The sequence below is a fragment of the Mus caroli genome, chromosome 10 (genome assembly GCF_900094665.2).
Source record: "Mus caroli chromosome 10, CAROLI_EIJ_v1.1, whole genome shotgun sequence".
Classification (NCBI taxonomy): Eukaryota; Metazoa; Chordata; class Mammalia; order Rodentia; family Muridae; genus Mus; species Mus caroli.
In genome coordinates, this window is record NC_034579.1 from 15,753,241 (window position 1) to 15,766,135 (window position 12,895).

The following is a 12,895-nucleotide window of genomic DNA, read 5'->3' on the forward strand; positions in this document are numbered from 1 at the left end:
GGTTGTGAGCCACCATGTGGTTGCTGGGATTTGAACTCTGGACCTTCGGAAGAGCAGTCGGGTGCTCTTACCCACTGAGCCATCTCACCAGCCCCAGTGTGATCTTTTCTAGTTCCAACCATTTCATTTTGCCTGCAAAATTTGTGAAGTCCTCATTTTTAACAGCTGAATAGTAAGTACTCCATTGTGTAAGTGCACCACATTTTCTGTATTCATTCTTCCATTGAGGGACATCTGGGTTGTTTCCAGCTTCTGGCTATTATAAATAAGGCTGCTATGAACATTGTAGAACATGTGTCCTTGTGATATGGTAGATTATCTTTGGGTATATGCCCAGGAGTGGTATAGCTGGGTCCTCAGGTAATACTATGTTCAATTTTTTGAAGAACCGCCAGACTGATTTCCAGAGTGGTTGTACCAGCTTACAATCCCACCAACAATGAAGTACTGTTTCTCTTTCTCCACATCCTCGCCAGCATCTGCTGTCACCTGAGTTTTTTATTTTAGCCATTCTGATTGGTGTAAGGTGGAATCTCAGGGTCATTTTGATTTTCATTTCCCTGATGACTAAAGATGTTGAACATTTCTTTAGGTGCTTCTCAGCCATTCAAGATTCCTCAGTTGAGAATTCTTTGATTAGCTCTGTATCCCATTTTTAATAGGGTTATTTGGTTTTCTGGAGTCTAATTTCTTGAGTTATTTGTATATTTTGGATATTAGTCCTCTATTGGATGTAGGGTTGGTAAAGATCTTTTCCCATTTGTCTGTAGGTTGCCATTTTGTTCTATTGACAGAAGCTTTTCAGTTTCATTAGGTCCCATTTGTCAATTGTTGATCTTAGAGCTTGGGCCATTGGTGTTCTGTTCATGAAATTTCCCCTGTGCCAATGTGTTTGAGGCTCGTTCCTACTTTCTCTTCTATTAATTCAGTGTATCTGGTTTTATGTGGAGGTCTTTTATCCACTTGGACTTGAGCTTTGTACAAGGAGATAAGAATGGATCAATTTGCATTTCTCTACATGCAGACTGACAGTTAGACAAGCACCGTTTCTTTTTTCCACTGTGTGGTTTTGGCTTCTTTATCAAAGATCAAGTGACCATAGGTGTGTGGGTTCATTTCGGTTCTTCAATTCTATTCCATTGATCTTCCTGCCTGTCTCTGTACCAATGCCATGTAGTTTTATCACTATTGCTCTGTAATAAAGCTTGAGGTCAGGGATGGTGACTCCCCCAGAAGGTCTTTTATTGTAGAAAATTGTTTTCACTATTTTTTCACTGGGTTTTTTATTATTCCATATGAAGTTAAGAATTGTTCTTTCTATCTCTGTGAAGAATTGAATTGGAATTTTGATGGGGATAGCATTGAATCTGTATATTGCTTAAAGCCAGCCTTGATGATAGGCATACATCATCTGCAGCAGTGGTTCTCTTGAAAGCCAGATCTGGATGTGTCATCATTGGAAAACTAGACAGTATACTTGCTCATTGAAACAATGACCTAGTAAGCTCAATTTTCCCTAATTTTAAAAGTTACAGGCTTGGTCTTAATGATTTGCACAAGTCTTTGCTCATAGAATAATATGTATGCATAAATATGTATGCATATATGCATATTATATATTTTACAATATTCATTACTCATTTGTTTGGAGCATTTGACAAATACTTCATTTATAGTCCATTTGATCATCATAACCACTTCATTGTCTTCATAATTTGATAGGTGAGAAATGAAAGCTAAAGACTGAGAAATTTAGATACACCAAAAGGAATGTTAAAAGAAGAATTAAAATCTCCCCTAAGTTGTTCTGTTCATTTCTAACATGTCCCATGAAGGCTTCTAACTACTTGTTTATTTTTAGTTCATGTCTGTGTTTACTTCCTATATATGTGTACACCACATGTATGTCTGGTGCTTATAGAGACCAGAAGAAGGCCTCAAGTCTCCTGGAACTGGAGTTATAGACAGTTGTGAGCTACCATGTACATATGCAATTTGGGGCTAAACCTGGTCTTCTATAAGAGCAGTAAGTGCTCTCAACTGCTGATCCATCTCTTCAGCCCACCAGGACTACTTTTAACACAGAGGAAGCACCCCTCAAGACTTTAATTCTTGGCATGTATTTCTTTATGTTATTTTATATGTATAAAAAATAGTGGTTAATAGTGAGGTGGCAGAAGCATCAACATATAAATATTAAACAAGAAGATCTTTCTGGGGACAGTATTTGTAGTCATAGTGGGAGAGAAGAATGGCGATGGCTTGCTGCATGCTAGGGACATCTCAAATTTTGCTTCATGTTATAATTGGCTGAATCTCTGCCTCATCTCTGTGGCTCATGTAGATTCTTATGGTGGTTTGAATATGCTTGTCCCAGGGAGTTGTACTATTTAGAAGTGTAACCTTGTTAGAGTAGGTGTGTCCTTGTTGGAGGAAGTGTGTCATTGTGGGGGTGGGCTTTGCAGCCCCCTCCTAGCTGCCTTCTGATCAAGATGTAAAACTCTCACTTGGCTCCTTCTCCAGCACCATGTCTTCCTGGACACTGTCATGCTTCCTGCCATGATGATAATGGCCTGAACCTCTGTACCTGTAAGCCAGCCCCAATTAAATGTTTGCCTTTATAAGACTTGCCTTGGTCATGGTGTCTCTTCACAGCAATGGAAACCTTAAGATATTTCTGTAAGAGAGAAAACTGAGACACTGAAAAGTTAAATAAATTGCTTCTGTGGGTTGAATTTTATCTTACCAAGATTCATATAATGAAGTTCTAAGTCCCAGTATCTAGCACATACCTTTTTTTTCTTTTTTGATTAAAATCTTTTGAATACTATTAAAGTTGAGAATCACACTGGAAATGGCTGGGCCTCTAGTTCAACATGATTGTTGTCCTTGTAACGTGAAAGGCTAGGATGAAGCAGCCACTCAGATGAGGAACGTACATGCAAAGTCGGGAATTATGCTGCCAGGTGCCAAGCAATATCAAAGATTGTCAGCAATTGTCACTGGAGGCTAAGCATGGGACAGGGAGCAGAGACTCACTGCCAACTCCAGAAGAGCTCATTCATAGCAACACCATGTTTGGGCTTCTAGGCTCTAGGACAGGGAGACCGTATATTCATTCTGGTCTAGGCCACTCTACTTGTGGTACTTTGTCACAACAGCCCTAGAAAGAGGAAACATGGAAGATGTAGAAGGAAAGGGTAGAGATGGGGGCAGAGGTGCCTGGGGCCCAATGGCAGCCAGCATCTGGGATCAGGAGGAAAAAGATTTTATGTAGAATCCATATTGTAGATACAGTAACTGTTCCAACCTCTCATTTATATTTCCTGTAACAAGAATCTGTAACTTAATACCATAAACTACATATAAAGAACTTCATATAATAAGCTGTGTACAATAAGCTGTACATATTTTCAGTGTGCATATACCATGAAAATGTTCCCCAACTCCCACCTTTTCCACATAGATTTGACTTCTGGTTTTGTAACTTGAGACAACTCATCCATCTATTGCCTAAGGAAACTGCGAAGGAGGACAGATGGTGCAGGTGATCAGATTGCAAGGGACATTAGAAGTTCCCTTACTCTTCAAACATTTTCCTGGGACCATCCCTGCCTGCTCTGGCATTGTGGAAATGCCACAGCCTTAAGTGTTAGAGTCCATGATATATTCGTCTCTTTAGGCAAACAAACTATTATAAATTTCTCTGCTTCTAACAAACAGAAATTTATTTCTCACAGCTCTGGAGCTAAGAAACCCAAGGTCAAGGACTCCACAAAGTCAGTGCCTGACAAGAGCTGGCTTCCTCACAGAATTGATTTTTCTGCTGTGTGCTCTCAAGACTGACAGGGTGAGGTGTAGCTCTGAAGCATCCTTCCTAAGAGCACTATTCCTGTTTGTGAGGTGTCCATTCTCCTATGTAATCACTTCCCAAGGCCCCGCCTCCAAACCCTGACTCCATTTTGGCTTTGAAAGCCATCTTACAGTAAAGTCAAACCAGGTTCATTCCTATTTATGATTAAGCCTCTGATTCTCAAGGATTGGACTATTCTCCACCTGAATCCTTAATTACAAATAGTTCTTATGCTGGTCTGAGTAGGTATGGCCTTCACAGACTCGTGTGTTTGAATGTTTGGCCCATGATGAGTGGCACCATTAGTAGGTGTGGCTTTGTTGGAGTGGACATGGCCTTGTGGGAGGAAGTGTGTCACTATGGGAATGAGCTTTGAGGCCTCCTAGTGCTCAAGCCCTGCTTAGTGTGTAGTTAATGTCCCCTTCTATGCCTGTGTATGTAGAACGCTCAGCTCCTTTTCTCACACCATGTTTGCCTGCATGCTGCCATGTTTCCTACAATGATGATAATGGACTGAACCTCAGAACCAGTAAGCCAGCCCCAATTAAATGTTTTCCTTTATTAGAGTTGCCTTGGTCATGGTTCATAGCAACGAAACTCTAAGACAGAAGTTGGTACCAGGAGTAGGGTGTTGATATGATAGGCAGGACCATGATTTCATTTGGACAAATGTGGATTTGGAGAGTTTGGATTAGGAAAGCAGTGGAGAGCATTAAGTGGGGCTGAATGGGCCATACTAGTAGGAACATGGAAGACAATTGTACTGAGATTGATTTGAACTGTGGGGGCCTGGCTCAAAAGGTTTCAAAGGAGAAGAGCATTAATATGTTGCAGAGAGAGAGAGAGAGAGAGAGAGAGAGAGAGAGAGAGAGAGAGAGACAGAGAGAGAGAGGTATTTTGGTGAAGAATGTGGCTGCTTTTTGCCTTTGTGTGAAGAGTCTGCCTGATTCTGAAGTGAAGAGATTGAGATTGGTTGCATTGACAAAGGAAATCTCAGTAGACCGTGCCCTGTGGTTCACTCTCGTGAAGACCACTTTAATCAACTATAGAAAGCTTAGGAAAAAAAATACAAGATGTATGGTTCAAGTATTAAAGGGGTACCAGGAAGTGGAATGGAACTAAATCCTGTGTTCAAGGAGATAAACAGATATGGGAGTGATGAGATCTTACCCAGCTAAGCTTATCATTTATGTGTTTGCAGTTGTACAAGGGATAGTTACATCATGTTAGGCATTAATATGACCGGGTTATTGTCTTCTTTTGGACATAAGGAGATATGATGATGGATTGTTATGGCTCTTCTTGTTTGTCACCTTGACTATATCTGGAATGAGCTTCAATCTAGAACTTATACAAATCTTGTGAAACAATAAAGAAAGGCTTAGGACCTTTAATACTAGCACTCAGGAGATGGAGGCATGCAAATCTCTGAGTTCAAGATCTAGGACTTGGTGGACTGTAACTTTTAAGTTGACATAAGCCTTTTTCCCCCAAGTTGGCTTTGGTCACTGTGTTTATCACAACAACAGAGAGGCAAACTAGGATAGCAATTAACATGAAGTACTAAGATATTTTGCACTGTTTTCTGTATACTAAATCTTTGCACATTGGTATGCTTAGAATGAACTTTCAACTGATTTCTTTTCCTCTAAGTATATTTGTAGAGGTTTTTGTAAACCCTAATTCCATGGAATGTTAGCAAATGTGACATGAAAGCAAAACAAAACAAAGCACAACCCCAAATCTATAATCAAATGAATTTCTCTATCACCAGACGGTTCAGAAAATTTAAAATTCAGGCCAGTGTGAATCACCAAGGCAAGAATCATAAAACAGTTTACTCAAATTTATTTGAGAATAAATCTCCTCTTTAAACTGAATTGAATAGGACTAGTATTTCTTGGAAAGACACAGACTACTTGCTAATTACGTTCATTTTCTTGTATATCAATGGAGGGCAGCAAAATGCTCCTTCACATGGAGAATGGCAGAGAAAATAGTCATCAGGAACTAAGGTGCTACTATAGGTCACAAATTGACAAAGCCAAAGTCATCAGTCACTATGATTTTACAGTAACATGGGAAAGATGGCCTCTTGTGAATGTCTCTAGCCCAGGCTGGCTTCAAATTCACTGTGCAAACAAAAATGACATTAGACCCTAGCGCTAGGATTGCAGGCATGAGCCACTCTGCCCAGATTAAATGGAGGGCTTGTTGCATGCTAAATAAACACATGACTAACAGTCCCCAGTGCCCTGGTGACAATTTTGTACATATCATGAAATTTGGCAGTAGGAATTCATTAGTGGTTTTGGGGGATCAATTATGCAATGATAGAACTGTTTGAATTTCATCCTTTTGATCCTCCACAGTTGCTATGCAGTGGTCCTTTATTTCTCTTTTGCTTTGACTCTCACAAGCGTGGAGAATTCCCAGTCTTCTTTTGCCCGCATGAATGTCCTGGTAAAGGCTTCTCTAGAGATGAATAAAAGTAGACTGTGACAGAATGCTGTGTGATTTCACAACTCTGTAAAAACACATGGACCAGACTCAATTGACCCACAGAGATTTCTTTCCATCCATTTTAATACCACTTTCCTAATGGCCTTGGCTGCTTTGTTCAGTGGGATTTTATGATGTCTTTGCAGGTGCTGACACACTCTGGAATTCCTTGTCTACTTCTTAATCCTAATTTGTGATAGATATTAAAGGCATATGTAGTTGTACTGTTTTTTCTTACAATGATATCTAAAGATTTATATTTACTACTTTCTTTTCTGGAACTAGATTCATAAATCTACTTTTATTGTCACCCTTTACTTGTTGGCTAAACAGTAAGCAACAGCAACAAAATATTTTTAGGAGATGGAGATATATTTCAGATTGATAGATTTTTAGTTAAAAGGGAGGTGTTCAAATTCATGCCCTAGAGGGAAGAGGAATAATTTCTGAGACTGTAGAGTTATGATGAATAGGTTTTAACTAGCACATTAGAATTAAAGGTTAAAACAAAAAATCATTTAAAAAAGACTTCTCTATTTTTAATTATGCGTGTGTGTCTGTCCGTCTCTGTATTTCTGTCTGTCTCTCTGTCTCTGTCTGACTGTCTCTGTCACGCTCTGTGTATGTGTGTGTGTTTCTATGTGTGTGCATATGCACACGCAATATCTATGTGTTTGTGTCTAAGAGCTCAGAAGAAGGTGTTGAGTCCTTTGGAGCTGGAGTTACATGCAGTTGTGAGCTACTCTATATGAGTGCTGAGAATCAAACTTGTCCTCTGGAAGAACAGCAAGTACATATGACCCCTGAGCAATCTCTCCTGTCTCATAAAACCAGTTTTAAATGCTATCAAATTGAAAAGAAAAGTTGCAATTATCATATTGTTTATTAAGAAACATAAATCTATTTACTTTAAGTTTCTTTCTTCTCCTGGATCTTGGGTGACCTCTCCTGAGTGCCTCCCCCACAAGAGATACTGGGCAAATCTTTTCACACCACAGAGTCTAATGAATCATTTATTGAGCCTCTACCTTTGTAATTAATCTCTGGGAGTGCTCTCAAACCCTCAGCCATAAAGCATACCAGATTAATAAATTATTATAAAGCATTTGTAAATAGCTAAGCCTTGTCTAAACATCAAATAATAATGAAAGGGAAGTGGATGTAGGTCACCCTAGATGGTCTGTAATCCCTTTAATTCTCTGGCTGATCAGTTCTGAAGGGGGATTTCTTCCTTTTCTTTCTTTAAAAATATATTTATCATAACAGGAGCGGTGTCTCAGTAGCTAAGAGCACTTATTGCTCCTGTAGAGGACTTGGCTTCTGTTCCCAGCACCCCATGGGTTCACAAACTGCCCACCTAAGCCTGTAACTCTAGTTCCATAATATTCAACGTTCCTCTGGCCTCTGAGGGTACCAGGCATGCATATGTTGTATACACATAGACACAGCTAAACACTCACATTCATAAAATATAAAATACATTTTGAAAAATTAAAACATATGTATTTATCAATAAAATATAATTCTGATTATAATTTGTTGAAATTTGACGTATAACATTTTTCTTTTATAAGCTGCCTTGGTCATGATGTTTTATCACAGCAACAGAAAAAGAACGAAAATATGGATGCTAATCTGTGCACATCTAGGCAATTTGTATATTCCAAAGAAATACTATAAGATGCTTCCTTGAAGTGGCAGATTGAAAACAGAATGAGATAGGATTATAAAAAAGAGGGAAGAAGAGAGGGAGAAAGATCCATATAACTTATAGTGCTATAACTTTTCTATTTTATTAGTAATAATTATTTCTCATCATCATATATGCCTAATTTATAAATTAAACTTTATTGTAAGAACGCCTTTAGGGAAAGAGTAAAGTTTATACAGAGTTTGGTACTATTTGTAATTTTAGAGTCCATTGAGGGTCTTAGACCAGTTAACAGCCCTAAAAGCAAGTCAATCTCAGGATGCCTGACCCTGTTCATCAGTAAGGGAAGCTTAATGTCACTCGCCTTGTTGGCCAGTGGATGATGAGACAGGGTAATAAAGGAGAAGGCACTTCACTGATGGCAGTGTGCCATGTGAATGGAAGACATTAGCTTCCAACAGTATCTTGAAGTGTGTGTGGGAAGCTTTGACACTTGGCTAAAAAGGAGAACAAATGTGTCACATCTTTCTGTAGCTCTCACTGCTTTGTCAGAAGTGAAAATATGGCTGTCGTGTGATACCCATGAACACTTGTATCCCAGTTAGAGGTGCTCTGGTGGCCATGGGTGCTACAGGGAGACAAAAGCATGACTGGAAACCAAGATCCTGGACTCTCCCAGTGTAGAAGGTGAGCAGGCTGCTCAAACAGGTCATCTGCTGCTGTAGAAAATGTATATCTTTAGATGTGCTAGTCTTACCCTCTTAAAATGGCAATTGTCCTGTGTACTTGAAAAATGGCTCTATGTTGACATCATTTTATTGCTATTGCCAACATGCTTGTTATAAAATATGACCTAAAGTAATTTATAAGAAATAAAATGATTTTAAAAAAATAGTAATTCGCTACAAGATGAACTACAAAACACAAGTTAGAAGAGAAATACTGCACCCTTTTAGTAATGTTACTTACTAATTCTTTTGGTCCTTGCTATTTAAACTTCAACACACATTTGAAAGAGCTCCTCCCCACCTAGACACACACACTAGGTATCTGGTTAAAATGTAGATTTCCTCTCTTCATAGTGCGCCTGCTACTGTGTGTTTCTCTTGGCTTTGGTTAACACAAAGGCTCCTCTTCAGCAGACCACAGCTTAAGCAGCAGGCAGAAGTTACACAGTAGGCAGCAGGAAGACCAGATCTCCACACCTCTGTAAATTCCATCCTAGTGACCACTTCCCATGGTCTTCAAGAGCTAATGTGCTCTGTGCTTCCATTCCAGCTGGGGTCAGAATGAAAGGTAATACTGACACCAAGGTAACAACTTGGTTACTAGTGGTGTCTAGTGTGTAGGACATTGCTCAGCATGAGTTCCAAATGGGCTTGTGCCTTGAGCCATGACCAGGTCAGCTGCCCAGCCTTCTGCAGTAATGCTGGCTTGTGAGACCCCCAAGTGAGAAAGTAGAGATAACACTCATTTACCAGGGCTGGCTCACGTCCAAGATGAAACAGGGCAGATAGGAATTCAAATACCAGGGTTTTTTCCCTAATGTGGCAGGGCCACTATGTGGTTGCTGGGAATTGAACTCAGCACCTCTGGAAGAGCAGACAGTGCTCTTAACCACTGAGCTCTCTCTCCAGCCCCTCAGAGTGCTTTTCAAAAGTTAAAATCAGGCTAGAGCGATAGTTCAGTGATTAACAGCAGAAAACCTGGGTTCGATTCCCAGCACCTACTTTGTGGCTCACCAACCGTCTGTAACGCAGGTCCCAAGGGATCCAGCACCCTCTTCTGGCCTCCACAGGCACTGCATGCAACTGATGCACAGACACACATGCAGGGAATACGCTCATACTCTCAAAATAAAAAAAAAATGTTAAAATCATGACATAGTAACGTGTTTCTATATATCCCACAGAGTGTTGTGGATTGAGGAAGGGTCACAATTCAGGCTTGGTGTGGGTACTCTGTGGGGCTAAGGAGAGGTTTGTAGATGGGGTATACACCACCACATCCCAGGAGGGCACACTACTGTCAGTGCCAGGTTCTGTGCCCACACTTTCCATCCTAACGGTGAGAAACTCTAGACCAGAGATCTCAACCTTCCCCGTGCTGTGACCTCACGTGGGGACCCCCAACCATAAACCTATTTTTTCAGCTACTTTGTGACTGTAAGTTTGTCTCTGTTGTGAATCATAATTTAAATATCTGATATGCATAATATCTGACAGGTGACCCCTGTGAAAGTGTTATTTGATCCCCCCCCAAAGGGGTTGTAACCCACAGGTTGAGAACCACTGTTAGAGGAAGAACTCTTTAGCCAGCCTGGGGGAGGGGCTGCATAGAGCAGGGGCCTTCATCTGTTCCCAGCAGCATTTACTGGAGCTGGGGCTTTCTATTGATTGGATGGAAACTCTTTGCTAGCATCTGAATATTTTCTCACCCTCCCCAAATCCATATGCCGAAACCTTTTGAATATTAAAATGGTTAGGGTATATTTAAAAATATTTAAAGTATTTTTTTTGAAAAACATTAAATTCATAGCTGTAATTCAATGATTTCAGCTTACACAATACTCTGTACTGGATCCATTCATTACATCTCAGTTCTCCCCCATACTAATGTCTTTCGCCTTCCCTGTGTCTTAGCTAAAGTGACCCATTGTGGTGATTGGTTGGCGTTGACCGTCAACCTGACAGGATCCAGCATCACCTAGGAGACATCCCTATGAGGGATGATAGTTAAGGGTATCTGGGCATGGCTGTAAGGATTATCTCGACTAGGTTAATTGAGCTGGGAAGACCCACTGTACTAGTGGGTCACTAGACTGTACTAGTGGGCTGCAGCTGTCCTTGGGTTGCATAAAACAGAAGAAAGTTGGCTGCGCTCTGGTGCACTTTCTTCTGCTTCCTGACTGCAGATGTGACCAGCTGCCTCAGCCTCTGCGTTTTATCAGGACTTCCCCTCCAGGATCAACCATCCCCAGAAACTGAATCAAACATTCTCCTTTATTTTGCTTTTGTCACAAGGTATGGAAATAAGTGAGACACCCATGAAGATTGGATGTTTCAAAACACTTTTTTTTTTAAGTTCTTTAACCCTGGTTGAAAATTGAACCTCTAATCTTGCAAGTTAGCAACACTTAAAAAAATATATCAGTGTAAATAAGACAAAGTATAAAAGTGGGTCTTGAAAATAAAATAAAAGCATAAAAGATGATTTTAAAAAATATGATCTTGGGAGGTAGATCCATGATTTTAGAACTAAATAAAAGTATCATAACGACAGCTATTTCCACATGAAACATCAACAAGCAATTGTTGAAAATGGCCAGACGTGGGTAGGAGAAGGGAATAGAGAGGAGAGGCTGGGGAGGGGTGAGGACCAAGGGGAAGGAAGAAAGGGGACAGAGAAAGTTGATTTCTACATTTTTTTTTTCTGACAATGCTGAAACTGTGAAAAAAGATTTCATTTAAGGAATCCTGATGCAAACTGGCTTTTTTCATCCCTCCCTTATTCTCCCAGAATTCACCAGAAGTCAGCAGTCATGGGCTCACCACCATTGCAGGCTCAACTGTCTGAGTGAAATGGATGTGTCTTGCTCATCTCATGAGAGAAAGCCCTGTGTCTGCTTGCTCATTCCTGTGTCTCTGAGACTAGTGCCTGGCCAGCACATCACAGATGCCAATACAATTTTGGCAAAGAAAATTAGGGATTGATTCTTAGCTTTGGAATCATGATGGATTTATACTCCTTTCTTTCAGGGGCCCATAGCTTTGGTCATAATCTGTGACCATGAAACAGGATCGACCCAATAGGCATTAAATTACAATGCTATTTTCATTTTCTCTGTATTCTAACCTCTGTTTGAAATAGGATATTCAATTTTTGAGAGACAGAGAAAGACAGAGACAGAGAAAAAAGATGAAGAGACAGACACACACACAGAGAGAGAGACAGAGAGAGAGAGAGACAGAGAGAGAGAGAGACAGAGAGAGAGAGAGAGTAAAATGTGTAACTCTTACACTAAATGGAATCCACCTAAACTTTTTACCTGGATAGATCATGAGGTCACAAGAAACTGTTTGGGAAAAAGAATGAGGTGAGAGAATTTTAAAAATGTATTCATTACACGCAACTGAAATTTTTACATTTGACAATCATAGAAGAAGGCCCTGTAATGGAAATTTGATCATTTTGTCTTCCATTGCCCCCTTCTCAACCAATAAAACCATAAGGTAGTACCAGGTGATCTAATCAAGTTGTTAGATCTACCCCTCCCCCCCCATGATTTTGCTAAGTCTGGAAACTAAAATGAAGCAGAGGCCAGGACAAGACACAAAGTGGCAAACACTCTAGTGTTGCTAATGTCCTGCCATGCACTTGAGGCCACTGATACCATTCACAGAGCAACGTAACAAAGGGCACATCTGATCAATTTTTCCAACTCTGATCAGTAGGGAGCCAACAAAGTCACACTGAATTTTTCATTATTATGCTGGGAGAGTATTAAAAAAAAAAGTGCTGCTTCAACAAAATGGAAGGGGATTCGGGTGCTCTCATATCTCTTCCCTGAGCCTAGATTTGAGCAGAGTCATTACATTTGATTGTAATTCCTACCCGTAAGCAGATGGGCAGGCAGTACACCAGGAATGATAATAATCTATACAGAGTGTTCCTAAGACATGAGTTAGTGCTTTCAGACCCATAAAGCTTGGGGTTTTATGAAGATGAACCCTGTTATAGGCCCACGTGCAAGCTCACACTCGTCAAATTACCTCAGCCGAATCAACCGCTCAGATCATTTGTACATCTTAGCCTTCTGGAATGGACCTCACTCTCACACCATTTCTCCTGTCTAAAGATTCAGATCAGACGTAGAAAACTGTGAACTG